The 25267-nt window shown below is 47.7% G+C and overlaps 1 long non-coding RNA gene across 1 annotated transcript in view; it reads left to right on the top strand.

Moving 5' to 3' along the window:
- LOC149330924 (uncharacterized) overlaps positions 1 to 24622 on the top strand; it is a 199620-nt gene extending 174998 nt beyond the window's left edge. Inside the window, exon 4 of the long non-coding RNA XR_016285526.1 lies at positions 24487 to 24622. This is a non-coding gene — a long non-coding RNA (uncharacterized LOC149330924). The remainder of the gene's footprint in view (positions 1 to 24486) is intronic.
- Positions 24623 to 25267: the final 645 nt, after the last annotated feature.

The raw sequence follows: 25267 nt of genomic DNA, 5'->3' as shown, positions 1-25267 counted from the left end.
ATGGCCATTTGGTGTCCCCCACCGTTGCCGATTACGTGTCCCTTGTATAGCATGCCACGAACGGTATGGGCACGAAACCTGAGGCAGACAAAGAAGGAAACAAATACGAAAAAAAGATGACTGCTGTCCTGTCACCGCACGTTAAACAAGGGTTCCGGCGTGTCGTATGTAGTACCTGCCTCTCGAGACTGTATATAAACAGGGTGTGCGCTTATGTTTACATGCGGACAAATGGAGGGCATGCCGGAAACCGCGGGGCAGGGTCTTGTGGCTTACGCCCGATGCACGCTACGTGTTTCACAGGTGTATATTAATGGGGATGGGAGGGAAAGTGGGGACTTCCTAAGTGCAGGGGCTATGAAAGAACCCCCCCCCCCCCCCCCCTCTTCTCCACTACTTTGTAGGTACGCGTGAACGCCCTAGCTCGCGGAGGAGACGTATGGAATTAAATCAGCGCGGGAAAGAAAATTAAAGGAACGGTAAAGGTGGTGGCGTTGATTAATTCTGCCTTATTACCTTCATAATTAGGAGAACTGAACGCACAGACGCGCCGTCTCCGTTATTATGGAACTGGGGGCCAGCGGTGACTTTTTTTATTCATCTTATATTTTTGCACTTTTGAGTGCATATTGAGTTCGCATTTGTGAGAAGCGCCCAGATGTGCTATATGAGCGGACGAAAGAAAAGAGGTATACATTTAAACAATGATGCCACCGCAAGTCGATTCTTGTTGTTGTTTTTGTTAAAGATGGTTATGATGTGAGCGCGTCGTGGAATGGAAATTCGGTTTCTCTGCCATTGCTCAGCGGGAGGTCTGTTACCTCGATCTGTTACCTCTCTTCAAGTTCGTCCTGTTGTCTAGCGATATATCGGGAAAATGATGAAGGCCAGCGTGATGAAATTTACCTAGCTTAATGAATTCCGAATAAATCTAAACAAGGTAAAACCGGAAGGAAATACGAGCAATAAATTCAGAGTTAATTTGATAACTTCCCCAACATATGCCACTGCAGCATTAGAACTGTCGAAAATTTCGGGCTGTTTTTTCCGTTAGGATTAGCTTTTTATTGAATTTATCTTTCAGTAGGCCTCCTGCATCTTTGACAGATGGCACATCAGCCTGACTTTGATAAATCATTTGAAGAAGACCGTTCCTTCAAGTATGCTAGAGGTTCATGTGGTTCTGCGAGAAGGAAATGATATTATTCAAGTTATTACTGTTCGTATCGCAGGTGGATAAACCGCGGATATCGCAGGGATAAACGCGGAAGGATCAGGCTGGTCTCTGTTCTCTTTCCTTGCCATGTGCAAACGACATTGTGTGCAGTCGAGCGCAAAAGTAGAGAGACCGCACGAGTGGGGGTGATTTTAATTTTTCTGTGTGCCTGGCAGAAGTGTGTGGGCAAACAGACTAAGTTTATCAGTCACCTTATGCATGTCTAAAAAACAGTGCGCTGCACCGTGAGAAAGCGTTGGCACACTGTTCTATCAGTTCTCGTGGTCTCTCCACTTTTTCGCAGTGATGTACGACACGGAAAGTATGGCCAGCTTTAAAAAAAAAAAGGAAAAGAATGTTGCTTCAGCTCGCACCACTATGTAAAGAGGCTGGGCGTTATATGGGCAGTCACTAACTCGTCTAACTGGTTATCTTGTATACGCAGTGATTATGGACAAGGCGGAATTATACAAAAACAAAAATTTGGGCGGGTCTCCTCACGGTCCAGGTAAGAGCAAAGGCGGGCAGACGAGGGAAGAGCACGTTATGCAAACGACTGCCGGCATTATGCAGTCAGCCGGAACACCGTGGCCCGGAAACAAACTGTCCTGTGGATAATCTAGTGACCTTGTGGGGCTCGTTGCAGTACACATACACGAGACGCTGAGCTCCAGCTCTTGGAGGAGGCGCGCTGACCACTCTTTCATTTGGTGCACAGTTACCCACCGAGCAGTGCATACACCACGCGTGCAATTCGAGCTCCTAGCGATGAATGACCGAGTCGCATGCGAATACTTAACAATAACAGTATGTAACAACGGAATTGTAACATTTTGTAAATTGTGGTGTATAACGTCCCGAAGCGGTACTTCGGCTATGAGGGACACCGTAGGGGGAGAGCTCCGGAATTATTTAGAACACCTGGGATTTTTTATGTTACCTGCATGCATGCATTGACATCGCACTGCTCACGGACGTTCTCGTACTTTGTCTCCATCCAAATATGGTCGCCGCGGCCAAGGATCGAACCCTTTACGTTCGGATCAGCATCCGGAATGTGTGGAAACAGGGTGGCACAAGACAGGGTTCAATAGAGGTCTCTGGCAGTCATTCGGGATGATTATGCTCAAAGTATAAGCACGGTGCTTATAAGGTGCATTTTATAGATACAAACACTCTGTTAAAGGTTAAAGGCATGCAATAGGACAGGCTGCATCACTGCAAAGTGTTCTGGCGAGCATTTTTTGGGAACAGTATAGTCGCTCCACACATGTCAAGTGTGCGCGCTGTAGACGCGTCAGTTGACTCCAATTGAGACTTACGCGTCGCAGTTCCGCTTCTCACGGGCCCCGCGACATGCAAACCGCAGCCGTCAGATAGAAAGCCTGGACGAACATTGACAACCATGTCTATGGCGGCAGTATGCGAAGGAATAGTAAACATATGCCTCCGTGGTGGCTGAATAGTTACATTGCCCGGCTGGTGACCCGCAATACGCGGGTTCGTTCCAGGTGATGGAGGTCACATTTCGATGGATTCGAAGTGTCAGAGGCCCGTGTACTGTGCGATGTCAGTGCACGTTAAAGAACCCCAGGTGGTCGAAATTTCCGGAGCCCTCCACTACGGCATCCCTCATATATCGCTTGAGTCGCTTTGCAGTGTTGAACTCCACAAACGAAACGAAATACATGGGCATGTGTATGTTTGAAAGGTGGAGGGGGGCAATGGAAAAGCAGAGGCTCGCTTGATACATGGTCTGTTCTGAAAGTAGTAGGACTGGTTTTTTCCTGGGCGAACGGGCGGACGAGAGGTGGTCTGCGCGTGCAGGATCGTTGAAGGGGGATATTGGGAATGCTGTGGAAAATCGGCAGTCGGCTCTCGGCCGTTAAAAAGAGGAGGTCGCTTGTACTGTGAACCCCTGTCGAAACGTCTCGTCACGCAGAATCGTCGAGCGTTTACTGCATCAGCGATACGCGATCAAATTTTGAGTAAATCTTGGTAAAACGGGCAAAGAGACTCGAAACATGATTAAGGAGGCCTACGGTGACGCTTCCATGGGTAGATCAGGTGTTTTTGATAGGCACAAGCTTTTCCGAGAAGGTAAGGAAAGAGTGGAGGAAGACGACCGCTTCAGACGCCCTTCGACCAGCAAGACCAACTAAAACGTGTAGCGAGGGAAACATTTACTTAACAGTGATCTATCAGAATGATTGCTGATGACTTGAGCATTCCTCAAACCCAAGTTTTTGGGATCGTGACAGAAAACTTACCCATGAGGAAAGCGTGCGCGAAGTTGGTGCCGGGAGTGTTGTCAGAGGAGGAAAAGGCCAACCGGTAGGATCTTCTTCGTCATCTGAATGGGGACCCTGATTTTTTGTCCCGCACAAGGTGGCAACGCTGTCTCAGCCCCCCTACAGCCTGGACTTGACCCTGCCAGACTTTTTTCTATTCCCGAGAATAAAATTCCCGAGTAGGTGCGGAAGGGCGCTACCTTGAAAAATTGTAATCGTTTGTACTATTCTCTTGAATAAATTTTGTTTAAAAAAATGAGTCCTACTACTTTCAGAACAGACCATGTACAACAGTCGAGCAAAGTGTTCCCGCGTGCCAACGCGTATGCTGTGTCGACCTAGCCCGGTCCGGTATTCGCGTTTGCAACGGCATGCAGGCCGCCGCCTCTGCCCACCGCCGGCTGACACTGGATGGCGTCCCAGATTCGCCGTAGAAGGTGTCGGCCCTTCTCGACGTTTCCTGCCGCTGACGCGCGGAGCTTTGGCGCGAAGCGTAATACCTGCACACACGCAGCCGCAGTAGGAGAAAACAACCTCAAGAGCAACAGCGGCCGCAGCTTGCGCGCTGGCGCTAACATTCCTGGGAGCCTGTGATGCGTGGCGACCGCAGCAGCTATAGCTGGAGACCACCACCGCTCGCCTTACAGCGCACAAGATAGACCGCGGCACCGCGCTCACGGCTTGTCTTTGAGGCGTCCACGGGATAGCCTCGGTCGGAAGGCGGCGTCAGAGAAAAAGAAAAGAGAAGGAAAAATATAAAGCGAGACTCCAGAACAAGCGAAAGAAAGCGCAGCAAAGCAATATGCTCGAGCTGCCATTCTACCGAACCTTCATTCCTCCCATGCATCCCCCCCTCTCTCTTCCACGTCCCAGCTCCAATACAGCAGCGTCGTCGCTTTCTCCGCTTCCGCGAGAGTCCTCGCGAAGCGTCTGGTCTTCTCGAGACCGCACCGGTTTTCAGGCTGGCCGAGAAAAGAAAATCGCCCGCCAGTCTCGGTGGCGCAGCCGACGGCGGCGGCTTTCCGTGCGAGCAGCAGAGACAGATCTCTGGCTGCCTTCTTGAAGGGCGAAGGCGGAACGGCTCCGGACCGAGTGACGGACGGACGGACGGAGCGTCGGACACGGAACGTGTGTGTGTGCGTCTGCAGTCCGCCCTCCTTTGGCAGAGAGTAGAAGCGCGTGACGCGAGGCGAGATCCTCTTCGTGCGCGCCGAATCATTTGTTCTTGCTTTTTCTATTCATTGTTCCTTCTTTTCTTCTTCTGATACCTTATTGCTGACGACTTTGGCGGCACTGTCCGTCCGTACAGTCTGACACGTCACGAGGCCAAGTCGAGGGTTGCCGTGGCGCCGACGACGACGCCAACAATGGCGGCGGCGCCGGGGAGCATCGTGGACTGCTGCCATCCTCGAGAAGAAGACCCGAGGCGTCGCTGGCGGATGCGTGCGTGCGTGCTTCGTCCGTGTGGCGCCAGCGGCGGTGGCGGCGTCGGCTGGTTATTGATGAGCTCCGAGCCGGTATTGATTGAATGGAAAGTTCGCTGGAGAGGCACTAGCACCGGAGGACTATAGGCTGCCGCCGAACTGCTCACACCGCTCACACCACCTCATCCTCCTCCTCTTACCTCCATCTTTTGTTGTCCTTGCTTGTCTTCATCTTTTTTTTTTCTTATAGTTCTCTTTACCGTTCGTTTGTTCGAAGTGCGAAGATTCTTTTAAGAAAGTAAAAATTACGCGATGCTCTCGTTCCATGCATGCTCTGGTGAGTGCAAGACGCATTCATCTGGACTCCTTCAGAAAAGAAAGCATTCTATACAAGTGTACGACCCGTCTTTGCCCCGGCCATTACAAATGAATACGGCTCAAAACATCCGGAAAGACTGGAAATCTCATAGCCAATTCGTGTTTGGGCTTGTTGTCATTGTTGACGTTGATCGTTAGGGCTATGTAAGGGGGCTATACATGTGTATAGCCTATGTATCGGAGGGCGGTGGAATTAAAGTACGCGTCCTAAAGTTTTTTTCAAGCTCGTCCTTAAACAACTGCGCTTGATATCAGTTCTTGCTGACCTGACTGTTTGAATAGAGTTCGCAAACATTAGCTGTATCCACACGAAAGTTGCAAATTGATGCAAAGAACTGAATACATTCACACGCATGAGCACCGTTTGCTTGTTCGTGCATTCCAATTTACTTGAAACCATTACTCCAGTTAGGTGTTAGAAACTGGGACAATGCAAATTTGATGAGACGCACTGGTGCAACATCTATAGTCTACAGAGATAATTCCTGTCGCAGCCAATCAGTCAAGCATCCCAGAATTATTCCTCTTTGTTTCACAAGCGATGTTATGAACTGCAAAATGGTGTCTTGCGGAGCTTGTTTGCAAGTTATTCGACGAAAACTGAAAAGCGCTCTAAGATGAGGCACGAACGACCTATATATGCACAGCGCTTAATCGCTTTGATTCTTCTGGCACGCACGAATTAAAATGAGGAATCAGAAAGAACATTATTTGTCTGCTTTCTTTTCCTCTTTATTTCGCACAGTCAATAAAAATCTTGAGTTGCGTTTCGGCGCTGTGTCTGACTCTGTGCCCTTTTCATCCTGCCTTATAGTGTACTGCATTCAATCCCCGTCTAAGACATGGTATAACACTGCTACCATATCAGCCAGGCGAAGCGCAGGACTCTCTAGTGATCGAAGACCACGAAAAGCTGTCAGGCCTGTCAGGAGCCAGCCAACGGTAATAGCCGGTGGGGTGGGAAAGGGAAGGCGCCCAGTCGACTGGGCGACGTTGGCAAACTACCGCCGGCCGGCGTTGAACAGTGGCAGGTCAAAAGGACGGCGCCCCGAGCGCCGGTTGCGGCGCCACTTGACGATCTGAATTCCAACCGCGACGTCAGACACGCAGTGTTCGGCAGAACATGGTCTGCTCCGCGCGCGGTCAACAGTGGCGCTGAATCAGTTTGATGCTGTGCGCACGCATGTCTGGTCCATCTCTCGTGTCCGTTCCAGGACATCAGCGCTAGGCCTAGCGCACGTAACGAGAGCGTGTTGCCGACTGCGGCGGCATCTCTCAAAGTAACAAAACAAGAATAATGAAACAGCGACGCTTGTCTCAGGAAACTCTGCCGCTGCCCGTACGCACGCACTGTTCTCAAAACTGGACGCGCACGCCGCCGTTCCACCTCCACTACTACCGGTGTTGGGCGGTTTTCAGCACGTAGTGTGTGTGTGCGCGTAGGGCAGCGTGTTTGCCGAAGCCGGCCCGAATTTCCCACTGACAGCTTCAAAAGGAAACACCTCTTTCTCCCTTCTCTGTTTTGCAACGCCACCGGTTCTTTGGGGGGTAGCGCTCGGGAGGCGTCCTGCACAGCTCCTCTGCGCCGGGCCTGGCGGGAGAGGGGGCTGCAGCAGGCGAAGAACAATGACCGCCGCCGCTGCTGCCAGTAACAACACCTCTGCCTCATTTTCGGAGCGCGTCTGCCGCGGCCACGTCGGAAGTCGGCGCAGTCTCCACGGCGCGAGCGGCAAGACACGGTGGCGCCGTCAGGTCTTTGTCGGCGACTAGGTCCGTTCCTCCGACGGCGCCGAAATGGGCGGGTACGGCGGAGGGCTCCCGCTTGCTGTATTGCTTTTCTTACTTCTGTAGTGCCTAGTTGAGGAGGGGAGGGGGGGGGGGGGGGGGCTAACACAGCCGCCCGTATATAACCCCCCCCCCCCCCCCCTCCCCTTCCAGCATCCCCTCCATCCCCCTTCCATGGTCCCCGTCGGCGCATCTGCCGCTCTGGTTGTGGGCCCTGAGGGGATGATTTCTGCGAGCCGCTCTTCTGTTTTTGGTTGTATTCTTGTAGCGTCGGCGTGGCTTCGGGGCTTGTTGCGTGGTGAGGATGCGAGGAAGGTTTTCGCTTCCTCGGACCACCGACGTCAGCTTTGCCGTTGCTCTCTGCGCTGCTGAGGGGAAGAGGTGCGGAGGCGACGGGGTGGCGAGGACTTTTGGGCGCCCGGAAACAAAGAGGAGGTGTGGAAGATGCGAAATGCTTTGTAAATTGGAGAGGGGGGTGGGAGTTTCGAAGGAGAAGCGAAGAGGTGTGTTCGGGGAACAGCGTCGTGACAAGATTCGGTCAGATGCGTGGGCCCACCCAACAGATCATCTTTCTCAAACTCCTAACGGCTTGTAAACAGCCAGGAGACGACTTTGTTGGACTCGTTTGTCGAGGTAATGCTGGGCTATTCAGGCCGTATTGTATTCGGCGGTTTGTTCGCAGTTTCTGTTCGCCCAGCCTACACATTTTGATTACATATAGAACATTGCAACGGTCTGGTAGTCTTATGCATAGACACGTTAACTCTAGTACAGCCGACTGACAGTTGAAGCATGGAATAACATTCCTACTCAACAGAGTTCCTCAGTGTTTCACAAGAATTTATTAAGACAGGCAAAGCTTCAGCATTCACTTGCCGTGTTGATGTGTACTCGCCAAGATTTGTTTTGATAACTCTATAGTTGAAATTTTGAACCATACAGAAGAACTACCCAGGCATCAAGGGTGGCGATAATGAAGTTATTTTATATAATTTGGTAATTGCTTTACTTGGTTGGAAATTAAGGTTGGAAAGTCTTGCTGTCATCCAGGCGCATTTATTATAGTTTGTGGCCACATTGACTTTTATTATCTCTCTATCCGCGTCGTTGCCGGTTCGCTTTTTTTTTAAGCTCTGCTGTTTTACAAATGTAAACATTGTCGAAGGAGGCGCCGCTGGTGAAGGCGTTAACTTGTACAGATGGCTTCTACTATACGGACAGACTCCTAACATCGGGCTACAAAGGCGAAGGCCACAAAATTAAAGCACATTTCTTCGCCTGCATGACCGGCACGGGCGCCGTGTGGCCACTTAAGTCGTATTCAGCAAAGAAAAGGAAACATATTGCATGTAGTCTTTGTTAAACTTTATTGAATTAGAGCACACATACACGTTGCACAAATAGTGGCTTAAAGGCGCCGCACAAGAGGATGTGTACACTCACTCACGTCTGGAAGGGATTTTAAATCCTCGAATATCTTCGCGGCGTTCCGTGGACTAGAATGACATTTGAATCAATGCCATAAAAGACTATTGCGCATGAGCACAAGTCTTTCAGCTGGGTGGAGCGACATTCAGTTGAGAGCCATCTCAAGCACCCGTGGAGCGTGGATAGAGGCGGTTTCGCGAATATGCCGAGAAGTTTTTGATCATCAGTGACTGCATATGGCATTCACTGCAAAAGGAGACCTTGCTGTCTGTCTGTTCACAGTTGACCTCTTTTGATCAGGAGTAGTCATTCATTTTATTTATTTCTCAAGGCAATTGGAAACATTTTTTAAAAGGACATTTCACCGAGAGAGTGTAATCGCTGAAATAAATACCTTCGTGACTGATTCATTTGTAGAACGTAACCTTCATTGAGTTCTGCGTCTAGGGCCTCAGGCGCAATGTAACCTTCAATTCTTCAATGTTGTGGTCGATTCGCTATTGCCGTGAGCCACTCAGTTTATGACAGCATTTATGGCTGTGTACCTCTGGCCATTATATCGCATTGTAACTCACTGGTACGTGCAAATTCACCCCGTAAACGCGACTCTGAGGTCAATGTTATTGTTATTAATATTACCAGTCCACTTTACAATGGGACCAAGCTCTATTTACGCTTATACCCATTGCCGTCGATGAAACACTAACACGCAATCCTGTAGCCAATATTCCCTTCAATAAACAACAATGGCAAAAGATAATTTTGGTCAAGGAGCAGAACTGAAATTCAAGCAAATAAAGCGCGCTGAAGTTTAAACTGTATATACTGAGAAAGGAAACTATACGGAAAGGGTGGACAGGGCAGAAAAATGCCGCTTAGGAGAACGCGAAAACAGAGCGAAGATGAACAAAAGACATAAATTTCAATCCGAAAACTGAGAGCAGTTCCGACTCCCGAGCAACACAACAGAGCTGAACAGCGCAGCAGGCACTCAGATGCACAATTCGAGTCGACCCAGTAAAGCAGCATTATTGAACCTGTTTGAAAAAATAAAATGATATGCCGGAAAACAGAGCTCCTTCAGTGGCCATAGAAAAATAAAAGGGGCGGGTGGCGGGGAGGGGGTTTGCAGCCAGCCGATGTACCATAGCGGCTTCGCTGAGAGAAGCGCCGTTTGTGTGTCTCTGCTCAGCTATGGCCGCGCTACGCTAGAGCTGCAGCAGGCACGCTGGAAGGCAGGCCCGGATGGCGTCGACCGATCCGTATCTGTCCCGCACGCGAGTAAATTACATGGTGCAGCACTGCCGACAACGCGCCTCCCCCCTACCACCAGCCTTCACCCGCTACGCTCTCGCTTCGCGTCCCGCTCAAGAGGTGGCGCAGCGCTCGATCGAAGCGCTCGCCTGCCCAGTACTGCCGCCGTTCGCTGCTCGCTTTGTCGTCGGGTCTGTTGCGCACGGCTCGCTGGTACGGCTTTCCGTACCTTACTCCTTTCCTTATTTTCACTTTTTCGCACGTTGTTACTTACCGTATATCGCGGACTACAGACCGCCTATGGAGGTGCAGTTTGGAACAGTCTATTTGGGGAAAAAAAAAAAAAAATGAAGAGAGAATATTCCTTCAATTTTGCATGCACTTGCTGTAAAATGCGCTGATAGCAACCGAATCAGAAGGACTTGGCAACAAAGTTATTTAACTAATGCATGTAGGAAATGGTACTAAAATACTTTATATTGTTTATCTCCGGGTCTGTCGAGAAAAACATGTCAGGCAGACAGCAGAAGTTATACAGAAGTAATAGGTCACCGTTTTCATCTGCGTCGAAACCAGAAAAATTAGGTTTGCCTTTGGCGAAACCGTTAACAGCAGCGTTAGATGGGTAGATTTTCCATGACTTTAGTCAGTTTTCGTTTCTGTGACGCTTGTGCAAGTGAACACAGTCGAAGTTGCCTAATTCGAACACGACCGGGACGGAAAAATTGTTCTAACCAAGCAGAGTTCGAAATAAGAGAATACTGACCCGGTTCCCCTTAATACGCTACACGTTGAAGGTACCTAATTCATAGTCAGTGTGTGAGAGTTTGAATTAGCAGCAGGAAATTAAGGAAGGAGGAGTAAAGCAGGGAGATCAGATTACGCAGTTAGCGAGGATAAGGGGGGTTGCAATTGATTGGAGGTGAATGGGACAGGAATTTGTTCGGCCGTGGATGTTGGCAGCCTGATGTTGACGGTGTGTTCGAATCAATTATATCCGGCTGTATAACTTCTATTTTTTTTTTTACAGTTGAACACCTGCTTAGCCGAAACATCCAAACATTTCTTTGGGGGTGCGTGTTTCGCCTTCATGTTCAAATCCGGCTGGACTATATCCACAGGAAATGTTCTGGCGTTTAATAACATCTGTACCACACCCGCTAAACTCTAAACACGAAAGGAGTAAAAATGAACCAAGTTGACCTCTAGCGCACTCCCTTTGCGGGTAGATTTCCATCACCAAATATACCGAATACTTACTGTTGGCAACGAAACAAGTTCCCTCTTCAAAACGTGCAAAGTTCTAAAATTACGAAGATTTTAACCGAGCTAGTTTACAGCCTCCTTTATTTGCTCGCCTCAAGACGTCCGGTGCCAGGTTTAAAAGCCTGCTCCCATTGCTAACCGCACCAAGCTACGATGCTTTCAGTGAAAATATACTTACGTTGCGAAGGGTAAGCATTTCATATATATATATATATATATATATATATATATATATATATATATATATATATATATATATATATATATATATATATATATATATATATATATATATATATAGTGATTAAAATCTGCTCCGGAACTTGGTCAGCATACCGTGCCCTTAAAAGTGAGTGTACTAAGGTCAGCTGACTCCCTTTTTAAACCAGTATAGGCATCTTCTTGTTTGGAGTGCGTGGTATAGTAGTTCTAGTTCTAATGTCCTATTAAAATGCACGACGAAAACTTGTCCGTTAAACAGATGTGATACACGGACTGTAATGTGGATAATACGGTATATATCTTTTTTTTTTTCACTTTGCCTAAGTTTGTCCCGTACGGCCGCTACGCCTGGCCGTCCCGTCTCTCATGCCCTGACACGTCGCTTCGCCTCACTTGAGTCGATTTTACTCTTCTTTCGGAGACTACGCCGCCCTGCTGTAAGTGCAGTGCTGTTTCCTCGGCCGTGACGCCAACGCGCGCTTCAAATTGATTTCGTGTTTGCCTCCGTTTCCGCGACCCCGTGCGTAGAAGAGGATGCTTTACCTCGCGTGGTGTTCGATCGGTGCTCGAGTTGCTGGTCGAACTCACAAACTGCGCAGCGGGTGTTGAGAGCGCCTGGACCTGCGCAAAAAAAAAAACACAAAATTTCTTTGAACGTTCGAGGACTGCGTGAAAATTTCAATTGAAAAGATAGCTTCAAGGTCAACCGGAATATCGCCACACCTGGACGTCATCAGGAGCTGATTTGTGGACGAGGGCGGTTCCCCCCCCCCCCCGCCCCATTCCCCGTTAAGCGAGAAATTCTGCATAGAAAAACCATGCCGAACCCGATTTTTTGCCCAAAAAGTCAGAATGCATGGCTCAGAAGGAACCGCACCAACCAAACGCTCCAAGGATGACTAAATCGGCTCCAGGACGGCATGCACAATGTGTGTGTGTGTGTGTGTGTGTGTGTGTGTGTGTGTGTATATATATATATATATATATATATATATATATATATATATATATATATATATATATATATATATATATATATATATATATATATATATATATATATATATATATATATATATAGCACGAAAAGATAAACGTACTTGGTTGCTAGAGGTATCTTCAGTCTTGAAAAAGGACAGGCTCGGTCCCGAAACGACTAGAAATAAATGTTTACCTAAATGAAGCGCTTCTCAATATGTGTAATGTGTGCGCGGCAGAAAGTATATATGGTGGTAGAGACTCGAGCGACCGAAATGGATTATGGGAGAAACTGAGTACCATGATGAAAATAATCTCTATCCTCAGCCGTATTGTGTAAGGGCACAGAAAGCAAGTATTTCTACGAATTTAGCCTGAAAGCAATACTAAATAAAGGAATATTAAGCTAAATTAAACTTGAGATTTTTGCGGGAAAATTCTTGAAGTGGTTTCTTTCCTCCAGATCAGACACCTCCCACGCTCTGCCTAACCCAACCGAGGATACTCGCGTGACGTCATCGGCTACGCCTGTAGACTTCACAGGTAGCCAATGAGGGCGCCTGTGCAGCCGACAGGTCTTCCCATCCCAAAAAGGGTGATCGGTTATTAGAAATATGCACTCGTCTCACAGATCAGGCGAGGCCTCACCGTCCAAAAATATCAAGAAAGAAAAATGTATAAGCTGGCTAGAAAGACGAAAGTGACGATTAAACGCAGAACAACGTCACAAAGATAAATCTAATAACGAAGTAAACCAAATAAAACGGAAAAACACCGGGCATTCCTTCCAAGCATCACGTTATACGCAGGGAGCATTCGCTTGGTCGAAGAGGAGGGCTTTCTTTTTCCCAGCTTTTTCTTTCGTTCCTTTCCGTTTTTGCTTTTCTTCGCCCACTGCGGCATCGCGAGTGGACCGGCTCAAGCCCGCAGGCCTCGCAGGCCCTGTTGCACCGGGCGTAAAGTCGTGATTCGACTTTGCTTGTGGGCGCGCTCTGGACTGCCCGCTGCATGGACCGCAGCAGCAGCCGACGCAGGACTGCCCGGAGCTTCGTCGAAGCACCGCCCCGGGAACTCCAATCACGTTTCGTGCACTCGCTTGATGCTCGTACGTGGCCACACTCACTCACGCACGCACGCGCGCACGTGCAGCCTTGTTCGTGCACGAAAGGCTACATAACGCTGCTAGCTGGCGGCCGCTCTGCTAGCGGGCTTGCTATAGGCGCCGTCCGTGGGCACGCCCGAAAAGAAAAAAAAAACGATAAACAAAGCAAATACGAAGGGGAAAGGAGGGAAGAGAAGAGACGGAGTGAAGCCACGCTTCTTCTTGTTGCGGGGCATATTTTATGACTCCACGGCCCGATATGTGTGCTGCCTTATTCATTATGTCTGAGGAGGCACCCCCCCCCCCTTTTTTTTCTCCTGACTCCTTCCTTCTAGACAACTCCACTCCTGCAAACCCAGCAACAGCTACAGCACGCCGTTGCGCTTCTGCCGGCAGCTATTTCTATGTTCCTCGGGCTATATCGCCGGTTTGGTATATAGCTATACAACAGCGCCAAGGCGGGAGTTAGCCAGAGCTCGCGTTCCATGCTTGAAGGGTTTCCTCTGCGCTGTCTTACTTTTTCTTGTGCTCCTGTAGTTTCCTTTCTTCTTCTATTCCCCCCCCCTCCTCCTCCCTCCCCATCGTTGCGGCTTCGACTGTGCTTTGGAAACGGCTTGACTGCACAACAGTCTTCGGCACCGCGGCTCCCTCGTATGCGCCGGGTTCCGCCGCGTCTGCTGACCTTTCCTGCTTTCGAGACCGGCGGCAATTATAACTGAAGACGAATTTTCGCTCGGGGAGCTCCCTGCCTGTGGCTATAGCAGGGGCGATCATGGGCAAGTGTGTAGGGGGGGGCTGCATCGACGGAAATATAAAGAGAAGTGTATGCAGAAGTTACTGGGAAAGATGCAGGGATTGGAAGCTACAAAAAGGAAATAAATGAAGGCATGGGAAGAATGATGGCATACAGCAGAAGCCTGTTCCTGCAGAAGGGCCTCCGGTGGCGCCCTTGTGGTAGCGATGCCGCTCACGGATGGTTCATGCTTCGCTGAGAGCCCACGAGTGGTAGCGAGGCTATACATGGGAAATTTTATAGGACATTGACCCTCTGGGCCAGTGGTAAATGATACTTTTTTCTCACTACGCGACAAGGGAAGGATTATTAGAGTCGTTATCTTGAAAGAATAGTCCTTTCTTATACCTTAATACCAACACAGTTGCCAAACTAACGAACAGAAAGGTTGCAGGGTGACATATAGCGCTAGAAAGATTCTGAAAATAGATGGTAATTGAACACGTATTCCGTTATGCTGACGGAACTCATTACCGCGGAGTTCGAACTTTTGAGCTCATGTTCAAAATTCGAATTTGCCATGGATAGAATTTTTTGTTGCCGTAAACTGCCGCGTATCAATGCACTCGCTCACTCTCTGATAGGCACTGCTGTTTTGGTGCACAAAATTACAAAAAAAAAGGCACTCTAGTCATAGGCGACGCTGATGCAACAGACTCGGGGGAGTGGGGGGGGGGGGATTATATGCAATCATATAATCACTGTAATAAGCTGTGTAATTTCAATACCTAAATAGCTGTCTTTGTGTGTCTTTAGGGCAACTTCAACGAGCAACGCTGAACGCCTAATTTTATAAACCTGTGCGCTGCGAGCTTATATAAAGAAAAGCAGCGGGCGCCATATTGCGAGGAGAGTGTAAAAAAAACCTTCGTCTACGTGGCAGTTATTCGGGTTTATCTTTACGGAAATTAAAACGCAGTTTACATTATTTCTTGCGCCCACGCACGCTCCCCTTCTCCTTACCCACAGGGTAAAAAAGAAAAAAGGAAACCTACGTAGGCAGAACACGCAGGCGAGTATGCCGACTCGAATGTAGGCCGCACGTGCTGGAGGTCTGCCTCGCCCTTTGCATAATTCCGGGGGCCGCAAGGGTGGTTGTTCGATATTCCCCGCACGTCGGTCACGCGGTGACATCGACGTGCCTGATATCCATGATTCACGACGACTGCTTCGTGCTTTGTTTTATTGCGGGTGCGATTCTCAAAGGAGCCACTGTTTCACCGTCACTCACCTTCACGCGTCCGGAAGGTTTTCCGGCGGATTAGGCTGCGGTTTCTGATTTAATTTGTTTAACCTGTTTGCCTCATGTGCGCTTGCTGCTGGTTTAAGCAAACCTGTTTGCTTTATGTGCGCTTGCTGCTGGTTAATTGCTTAAGAAAGTTTGTAGAGAAGAAATCTATTAGTGCAGCCGTCCAGAGGCCTGTCTAGGGCGCTGTGTTGTGCGTTTATGACAGTCACTGCTGCCTGGCGGATCCAAATACAGGGTGTTTCACCTAAGACGGTACACAATTTTTAGAAATAGGCTTCTTGAGCTAGTCTCCGCCGCGGTGGCTCTGTGGTTATGGGGCTCGGCTGCTGACCCGAAAGACGCGGGTTCGATCCCGGCCGCGGCGGTTGAATTTCTTTGGAGGAGAAATTCTAGAGGTCCGTGTACTGTGCGATGCCAGTGCGCGTTAAAGAACCCCAGGTGGTCGAAATTTCCGGAGCCCTCCACTACGGCGTCTCTCATACCCTTAGTCGCTTTGGGACGTTAAACCCTATAAACCAAACCAAACCAAACCAAACCAAACCAAACCAAACCAAACCAATAGTTTACTTTTTCACTGTTACTGTTTGGCTGAATAATTACACAGGCGCATGTAGCCCACAGTTAGTAATATCTATATCAGTTTTTTTAGAATTTCGAAAGTTCCGTCACCCTGGGTGCTGTGGACCAACAAAATTTGGCTATTTCGGCGAGTTAGTGCAGTGCACTGGAGAGATTGCTTCGCCTGCAAGCTTCCGGGAAGCGCATGTGTTTTGGCACAATGTAGGCAGAATTCGTTGGTCCATACAGCGCCGAAGGCAACCGTGCTTTGGAAATATGGAGGTTACTTTAGGTAAGGCAGCAGAGGACAGCTTACCCTCTTTCTACTCCCTTACAGGCGCATTCATGTTTTGAGTATACAAAATTCCTGCATTGGTGCGTGCCTTACTGCTGAAGAGCTGTGTTGCATTGATTTAAATAAATAAAAGAATCTTTCAAGGCAACATTCGATGTGCAGGCGTCCAAAATTCAAACTACGTGCTAGCGGCAGCCAAAGGTGTTCCTGTGAACGAGGTTATTATAGTATGTATCTGTTTTCGCAGTCTAGCTGCTGGCGAAAAATTGCATATCTCATTTCTTATTTCATTGTAAAATGGTAAGGAGTGTTGTAATCTAAAAGCAGCATGTTGACTTTCTTTATTCTCTCTAAGGTGTCCAAAGTGACATGAACCAGTACTCTATACATGAATACGCCTATGCGAGAGTAAGCTGTCCTGTAGCCACCCCCCCCCCCCCTTTCCTCTTTAATGTTGCACTGAAGAGGACTCTGAACTTGTCTTTTTACCTCTGGAACTCGATCTACACATTCCTAGCAATCTTCGAAACCAACAATTTTTGTCCTGTGCGGCCGATTTCCATAATTAAAATCGGGTTAAACGTCTAAGCTCCCGCCTTTTTTTTACCTCACCGCTGAAGGCAGGAGGAGTCAATGAACGCGAGGAGTGCCTTTCACGCAGTCGTGTGGCTACTTCGCTTTGCTTTAAGTTTTATTTTGTTTTTTAGGTTTCCGGGAATAAATAGATCCAGTCAGAGACAGCATAGCTGCAAATTAGGCCCACGGAAATAAAAAAATACTCGTGGACTGTTTGCTTTCGCCGATCGCTATGTACCACTCCGCCGATTGGAGAGCGGCATGCCGCCACGGGATTGGCTGAAAGATCGGTTGACTCCTCCCACCGTCAGCGGCGAGTTCAAAAAAAGACGAGAGCCGGGACGTTTAATACAATTTAAATGAGGGGAACCGGACGCTCAGGGCAATACTTCGAAGTTTCTAAGTCTGTTCGGAACGTGTAGACCGAGTTCCCGCGGTTCAGATTCCTCTTTAGTGCACCTTTAAGAAAAGGGAGTACGCTAAAGGACACGTGCTTTTTTACACTTTTCTGTTTAGAGTAACGGGTCTTAACTGTACCCTGAGGACATACTAAAGTTTTTCTGCATCAACAGACTGCGGCATTCTAAAGAAAATGAGGACTCTCTAATCGAAAGGGGAGCTTTCATAAGCTAGAAAAGACAAAAATTTAATTCGCGGATACCAGAGAATATATGCGCAGCCATTAACTTCGAAGCTGCGGCACCCAGTTCTTCTTGCTGTAGATGTCACAAATTTCAATCGATTTTCGCCAAAATTTTTGAGTTTTCTCAGCGACAAATGCGCGTTCTTGCCGGACAAAAGTTTTCATATGCAGAGAGAGCCAGGAAATCAGTTTTTGTTGAGAATTATATATAATTCTGTGGAGTTGTCCTATGTGTTCCCTACACCTATAACCCCGAGCTGTACTCGTCATGGGAGGTAGTTAAGAACTTCTTGTTGGGCGAGTTGGTGCATACTGTTGTAGGAACGAATTGCGCACAGAAGACACACACAGGAAAAACACGAGGGAGACTGAAAGAGCGCAAACTGTCAACTGGTGTTTATTTGATTCAGTGCCGCTTTATAGGCTTTATAGGCTCTTTCAGTCTCCCTCGTGTTTTTCCTGTGTGTGTCTTTTGTGCGCAATTCGTACCTACAACAATCGTCACGGGAAATTGTACCAATATTACCAAAAACGAGGAATGGTCGGCAATTGCATTGATTGCAATTTTTAGCACTAGAGGATGGCAGTTGTCCCTTGAAACTGCGTTTTGAGTCATTAGCGCGTGTTTTTAGCCTTACAAGTCATTTTCGCGATTTCGATTCCTTTTTTCCGGAATTAGTTTGGCGGTTAAAGGGCTAAGAGTCTGGTACAGCCTGCGGAAATAAATATCAACTGTTATTCTTGGCCGTAGGCTACAATAAACAAACAGGCTCTTTAATGTTATGTAAGTAATTGGTGAACAGTATGAGATTTTATGGTCCTGGAACTCCGCGTAGTGCTTCAGTTATAAGGTTGCACGATGTCGAGTGAGAAGAAACAATTGTTGCATTTTGTGTATATATAGGCGTTATTCTGAACGTTAATGGTTTTCTCTGCTGCGATAGCAGTGGCAGTAGCAGTTGCTGAAAACGCGAGCATTGTCTGGCTGAAGCCTGAGTGAATGAAGCCTCAACCCGACAGAAGCGTCACCCGCCAGCCACTTCCTCGTCACAACCCCCTATCTAAGAGGGTATACCTTTCCACCCACCCTCGACGCGGCTCTTCATCCAAATACCCTGCAAAAGCGCCTCGGAGTACCCGCCTCCTCCCAACTTCATCCCCTTGAAAAATTCTGTCGCGTGTGTGAAGCCTAGTTTCAGAGCAAAAGCAGTCATTAGTAGTGTAAAATGACCAAAGTAATCGACGAGGGTGAATTCAACTGCTTTCACAGCTTCCTCACAGAAGGTTTCATGATCGTCTTGCCAATTTATTACCACATTTTGAAGCTATGAAGGAAGCCCAAAATGGAATAGTATGGAGCTACTACCACTATCAAATACATCCGTGAAAAAGAACGAGGCAGTGGGTTGGTGGTGGTGAGGAGGGGGCAGAGAGTCTTGTTCTTTATCTTCTTTATGAGCTCGCAGTCTCATCGTTAAAAACCACACGCTGGTATCGTGCATTTGCTCTTTATCTGGTAGGTAATACAAGGGTTTTCTTATACGATGGCCAGCTCTAACGGGCTTACAAACATGGGGTAACCGCCAGCTGTAGCTGCGTTTTTGTTGAACTCGCATAGGCAGCGACCGGTTGGTTCCGTATCCGTCTGCTTCATTAGTTACGCACATAGTTGTTCGTTTCATTGCACGCGTTCAGAGTACGTGTTGATGCGAGTGCGCATGCTCAGTCCTGCCAGTTCTTGCAGCACTGGCGAGGAGGACCCTGCCGGAAAGCTCGCATACGAGAGCAGCGCTGCTCCGCAGTGCGCCAGCGCCTGGCACGGAACGCATCCATCGCGTGGCCCCGCCCTCGAGTGCGCGTGCACGTGTTACGTATGCGTGCATGCATATATTCGAGAGGGGCACCGCCGTAGCTCTCGCGCTGCACCGATTCGTTTTCAAGTCACGCAGCCGCTCCGCTGGGGCACTCCGTGCCCTGAGGGAGGGCACTCATGAGCTCGCGCCCTCAGCGCACTATGGTGCTGTGCGGCTGCGTATCGAGTCAATGAGCATGAATAGCGCGTGGTTATACTCGACAGTACAGCAGTGGTCGAGATGCAGGCCTTGGGTCATACTTACGCCTACCTTAACCACAGACCTCACCATCATCGACAGCCAGGTTTATAGATGGCTTGCGCATGACATCACTTGCATGTGACGTCACGGATCGTTTGTCTGGGCGCATTGAAGAAGATGGCGATGAGCGGTTAGCATAAGGGCTCAGGCTTTCGCGGTGGTCCTGGTACGCCAACATGCCGACAGCTATGACGTCGATGCGAGTCAGCTGCAGATAGAGGACTTGCCATTGATCTCCGAATATTGCATGTTTTTATGCGAAGCATACTACTTTAGCTACCACTTCAGCCCTTCACCGTGGTTATGCGCCTCCAAATCACGTGATACATGACGTCACACCACGTGACACGATGACGCCACGACAGTAGAGAAACGGGGGCCCACCTCGCGCTGTCGCTGTGGTTGTGCGCCTCCAAATCACGTGATACATGACGTCACACCACGTGACACGATGACGTCACGGCAGTGGAAAAAGGGGGTCCCACCTCGCGCCGTCGCTGTGTTTGTGCGCCTCCAAATTACGCGACACGATGATGCTTCGCATTCTCCAGGCTTAACCAAGTTAAGCCTCAGCCATTTTTTTGAACAATGGTGGCTGTTTGGCTCCCATCAAAACGTACATTTCGTGCCCCTCATAGTCCAACGTGATAACTATGCACTCAGATTTAGAATAGTGTTCACGTGTTTATGGTATACATAAAAGCAATTTCAACAACCTTACACTGTACGTCCCATGAGCACGATTAGTAAAGCGTGCATGGGCGAAAGTAGCGATAGCATAAGCCTCAGATGCGCAAAAACCGAAATCATTACCGGCCATGAAAACATGTCTCTTTAGGCTTAGCAAAGGCTGAATAACCATATATTAAATGTAGAATTGTGCAAATCAATTTTTTGTGTTTTAAAGGGGTGGATTTTTCGGTTTTGACTGAGAAGAAACGATAAAAATACGCCGAATTTGAATTTTTTAATTCGGATTTAGCTGCACAAAAGGTCAGTATTCCTTGAAATCTACACCGCACCTATAGCTGGCTATAGAGCAGGATCGTTACACTCCAGGCATAGGAGAAAAAATATCAAAGGGCGAGGGCTATGGGCCTGGTGCTGCAGTGTACTGTTCGGTAAAGCATGTTTCTGTTCTGCGCATAAGGACACTTTAAGCCATACATGAGCGTCACAAAATATTAGCATGTTCTGGCTATATCTGCGGTTAAACGGCAACTCACCTGCTGTAGTCAACACGCAGTCACATGATGCCCCGCCCTCTCGATTAGCCTAGCGGAACAACTCAGCTATACGTCATGGCAACCTGCCTTTTAGAACCAACTTCCACTAGCGTTTTTGTATTACGGTGCCATCACTTACCTTCCGTTACTTTTTTTATCCTTGATAACATTTCCTTCTGAACGCGCAGCTGTAAGACATTGACCAGTAATAAACGAAAATTTGGGCAATAAGTGCAACAAGTAATTTTAAAACTACAGTACGCGTGTTAAGAAAAAGAGACGCCACTTATGTTTCCGTCCTGTCGACTGCGCCATTAACATAATCCTGTCGCATGCGCCAGCGGAGCGGAAACAGCACGTAGAAAGACAGACGAAATTTTAGCTGGTCGCAAAGTTTAACGGCAGAGGTACTTAACAATTCCTATTAAAATGTTAAGAAGGTTTGGTCTGGTTTATGTGGTTTAACGTCCCAAAGCGACTAAGGCTATGAGAGACGCCGTAGTGGAGGGCTCCGGAAATTTCACCCTCCTGGGGTTCTTCAACGTGCACTGACAATGCACAGTACACGGGCCTCTAGAATTTCTCCTCCAAAGAAATTCAACCGCCGCGGCCGGGATCGAACCCGCGTCTTTCGGGTCAGCAGCCGAGCACCATAACCACTGAGCCACCGCGGCGGCAAAATGTTAAGAAGGAAGAGTCTATTAGACAAGTGTTCATGTGGTGACAAAAAAACCTTTGGGCAAGCATCTGAATGCGACTTCCAGCATGCCACATAGAGAGCGACTGCAAAGGCAAAGCTTTACTCATTGCTTAAAAATGGAGTGCCGATAACAAATAGTATAGCGCAAGAGTTCACGGTTTATCACGTATGAGTGGGCCTATATACACTGTGTAAACTTCAGAGAACATGAAAGAAAGCAAAGTGATGTGCGTACATTACTGTAATTGTTTACATCAATACAGTAAAATACATGTTCGGATTCCAGTAAACGGAGCACACTTTTTCCTTTTTATTGCAATCCTGCCTTCCCTATCGGACATGAAAACAAGGCAGTAGCGTGTTCTACTTTCCTCTACGCCTGTACCTCGTTTAGTTTATTTTCAAACAACTCAGCAATTTAGGGCCCGGGAAAAAGGATACGAGCAACTGGCTGAACAAGTGGTCTTCTGAAACGGCCATTAAGCCACTGAGTTGCAAACAAGACAGCTTGACAGCACACTTAGCTAAAGCGTGAAGGAAGTGCGAAGAGCTTTGGACGAAGTGAAACGTAAGTGAAAGAGGAAACGGTGGCGCAAAAAAAAAAAAAAACTTAGAAAGTAAAGAAAGCGCTCTTATTTCTCAACATCCCTTGACATCTTTCCAAGACTGCTGAGTGAGCCTGAGGCGGCAGCGTGCATAGGGAAACAGACTAGAAGGAATTTGCGCGACAGGTTACGCAACTACGACATTTGCACTTCTCCAAAGCCGAGACAGCTGTGGAAACAGACACGACCAACCACGTGCATTCTCTCATTTCCATTCATTCTTTCCTTGTCCTTTTTCCGTTTCTTTCAAGCGGTCTGCCGGCAACAGTTGCCATCGTGGCGTCTGGTCTAAATGGGAAGGGGGGTCGTCGCGAGTGCAACGTGCGTCAGACAGGCAGGCAAACAGCTCTCCTCCCTGGGATGGCAGCGTCCCGCTCCCCCCATAAACCCACCCATCCGAGGCGGACAGCCAATGAAGTGCTGCAGGCACGAAGTCGTTCGGCCAAGGAGAAGAGTTGCTTCTTGAGCAAGGGCGGTCCCACATGGCGCTCGGCGGGGCAGGCAGACACCCCCTCCCCACTAGCACGACTCACCAAACTGGTTTCTCCCCCCCCCCACCTCCTCGCCTGCCTTCTTTACAGCATCCTCCCTCGCCCCCGCCAGCGCCTTCACCCCCACCCCCACCGTACCCGGCCGTCAGGAACCCTGTCTCGCCATGAGCCCTAAGGCCGTGACCTAGCACTGCCGGGAGAGGCAAGCTTGGAACACGGGATGGTGCTGCTGTTTCACCACTGCTTTCACAGTCACATATAATAACGAGTGCGGAAACATTTTCTAATTCTAAACATTTGTTTGCCTCCTTCAGTCGCCTTTGGAGAACTCTATTCAATTCCCACTGCTCAGTTGGAACGTTGAGGTAAAATGCGAGGTTGAGAAGTACTTCATTTTGGTGGAGATTTATTATTTAAGTTGAGGAAACCCCATTGAAAAACGTACCGGATTTATTCAACTTTTATATAGGAGAACGACCATTTTCAAGGTCGATCTCCGGTCTAAACGTTGAATAACTCCGTTAGAGGTTCAATGTGACTTCCTGAACTTACTCTTTTTTAGTCCTGGCCCGAAAGACGCGGGATCGAAATTCTAGAGGCCCGTGTACTGTGCGATGTCAGAGTACGGTAAAGAACCCCAGGTGACCGAAATTTCCGGAGCCCTTCACTACGGCGTCCCTCATAGTCTGAGTTGCTTTGGGACGTTAAACCCCCATAAAGCAATCTTTTTTTTTTGTCAATTGCCTTGAAGAATCTCGATATCTTATATATATATATATATATATGTATATAAATATATACCCTCTTTCCTTCTGCCTCCTTCCTCCTTTTATTTCCCAACTTCAACCTGATCTTTTTTCTTCCCGTCACCAAAATATCAAAAACGGCTTTTATCCGCATTTCGGCTGGAGGAGCAGACAGTTCATCTCGCTGGTGGTTTCGAACCTTGTGCAATACAACTCTACTCATGGCTATTTAGGCTCGTTGCCATCAGTCAAGGTGCTCACGGCGAACAACATGATGGCGTTCGAAGTAGCGGAAGATATTGAAGAGAAAAATATGATATACGAAGAGGGCCCTCTGGCACGCGCCAAAGTATTTTACACCGGACGTCTCAACCGAGGGTTAATGGTATCATTCATTAAAGAGAGGTCATAAGAGACAGTGTTGTCATAGTTGTGACCGAAATGCAAGGCTGGGCTGACTAGCGTTTCGACAGATGGTAATGCAAGGATAAAACGGGACAGGAGCGAAACCAAATTTAGAGCCGACAAGACCATATCAAGCTAATGTGTTTTCACCTGTCCGGACCGACAGGAAGTAAAATGCAAGGTTTTACTGCATGCACTTCCTTTTCTTTGGGTTTATTTAATTCATAACTATTTAATAAATACATTTTACTACAACAACTACCATCTGTAACCTTTCTATTTCCCATTTTGTGCGCGCACCTGTTCATCATGCGCCCTTACCTGTTTGTTAATTTTTTTTGTTGAAGAAAATCGCAGGTAACTAAAACTTACACTGCTAATGACGCAGGTACGACCTTGCCTAAAATTTTGCACATGCCTAAAATTTAGGAAGGTTGCGTGAAAAAGCACTATAATCTACGTTTCCGCAAAAAAAAATGCTTCCTGTTCTCTTCAACCTGTCTGCTACGGCTTTGCGGTTGACACGGCAAGCCTGATTGCAGGTTGCCTGTATGATATAGGCGGCCATGTAATCTGTGATGTATCGTTGTCATGTATTCGCACAGTTGGTAGAAGTGCGGAGTCTGTTTTAGAGGTTTTCTACAGCGCGTTGTATTGTGAAGTCAGACAAGGTTTTGAGAGGTTAAAGAAGTAATCAAACTTTGTCGAAAACTCACACCTGACCTCTTTTTCTTTTTTCAGAGAGTCCAATCATGGCTAATCCTGGAGCCAGTCCGCAAAGGGATGTGGAGAGTGTGCTGTCAAGTTTCTATTTCTCCGAGGATTTTAAATTTGCAGGGTTTTTCCTTCCACCTGTAATAAACAGACTGAGATCACGCTTCCTGTGGCACGATTTTTCTTTCCTTTCTTGTGGAGAGGGTCTGTTGATTCGAACTGGCTTGTACACAGTGGCTGACTTCATGTATATATATATTACTTGCGGAGCTGCTTCAAACTTCTGAGGGGCGTTCGATTGGGGTTCAAATGAGTTTATACTATTAAATAAATGCGAACAGTAAACGCTGCCCTAGAAATAATTTCTTTCCTGTTTTTTGGAGATCTCACAAGCATTTGCTGCCTCGTTTTATGACGCATTCCATGATCACTAAAAGTGTCTGAGCAAACAAGGAAAACGAAATGAGGAGCCCGTTATGAAATACATATGTAGGAAGCCAAGAGTCATTTTTTAAAAATTGCGGTCTTCGTCAATGGCAGATAATAGTGTGATTTTTCAAAAATACCTACACTGCTAATTTGTCATTGATGGACACAACAAATTAAAAAAAGGAAACATTCTCCTATGCTCCTTGGTTTCGGAGCTGTTGGCTTCCTTCATATAAAAAAAATGTACGTGGGCTGCAGAGAACACTCGATACATATATATTTTTTATGCCCATTACCTTCTGCCATTTTTGCCTGGTGCTAAATGTGTAGGTAATCCATTGGACACAGGAAGTGGTAACTTTTTATTGTTTTTGAAGAA

The sequence above is a fragment of the Amblyomma mixtum genome, chromosome 9 (genome assembly GCF_055824585.1).
Source record: "Amblyomma mixtum isolate Tamu chromosome 9, ASM5582458v1, whole genome shotgun sequence".
Lineage (NCBI taxonomy): Eukaryota > Metazoa > Arthropoda > Arachnida > Ixodida > Ixodidae > Amblyomma > Amblyomma mixtum.
The sequence above is the reverse complement of the archived record's forward strand: the minus strand, read 5'-3'. Positions and strand labels throughout refer to the sequence as shown.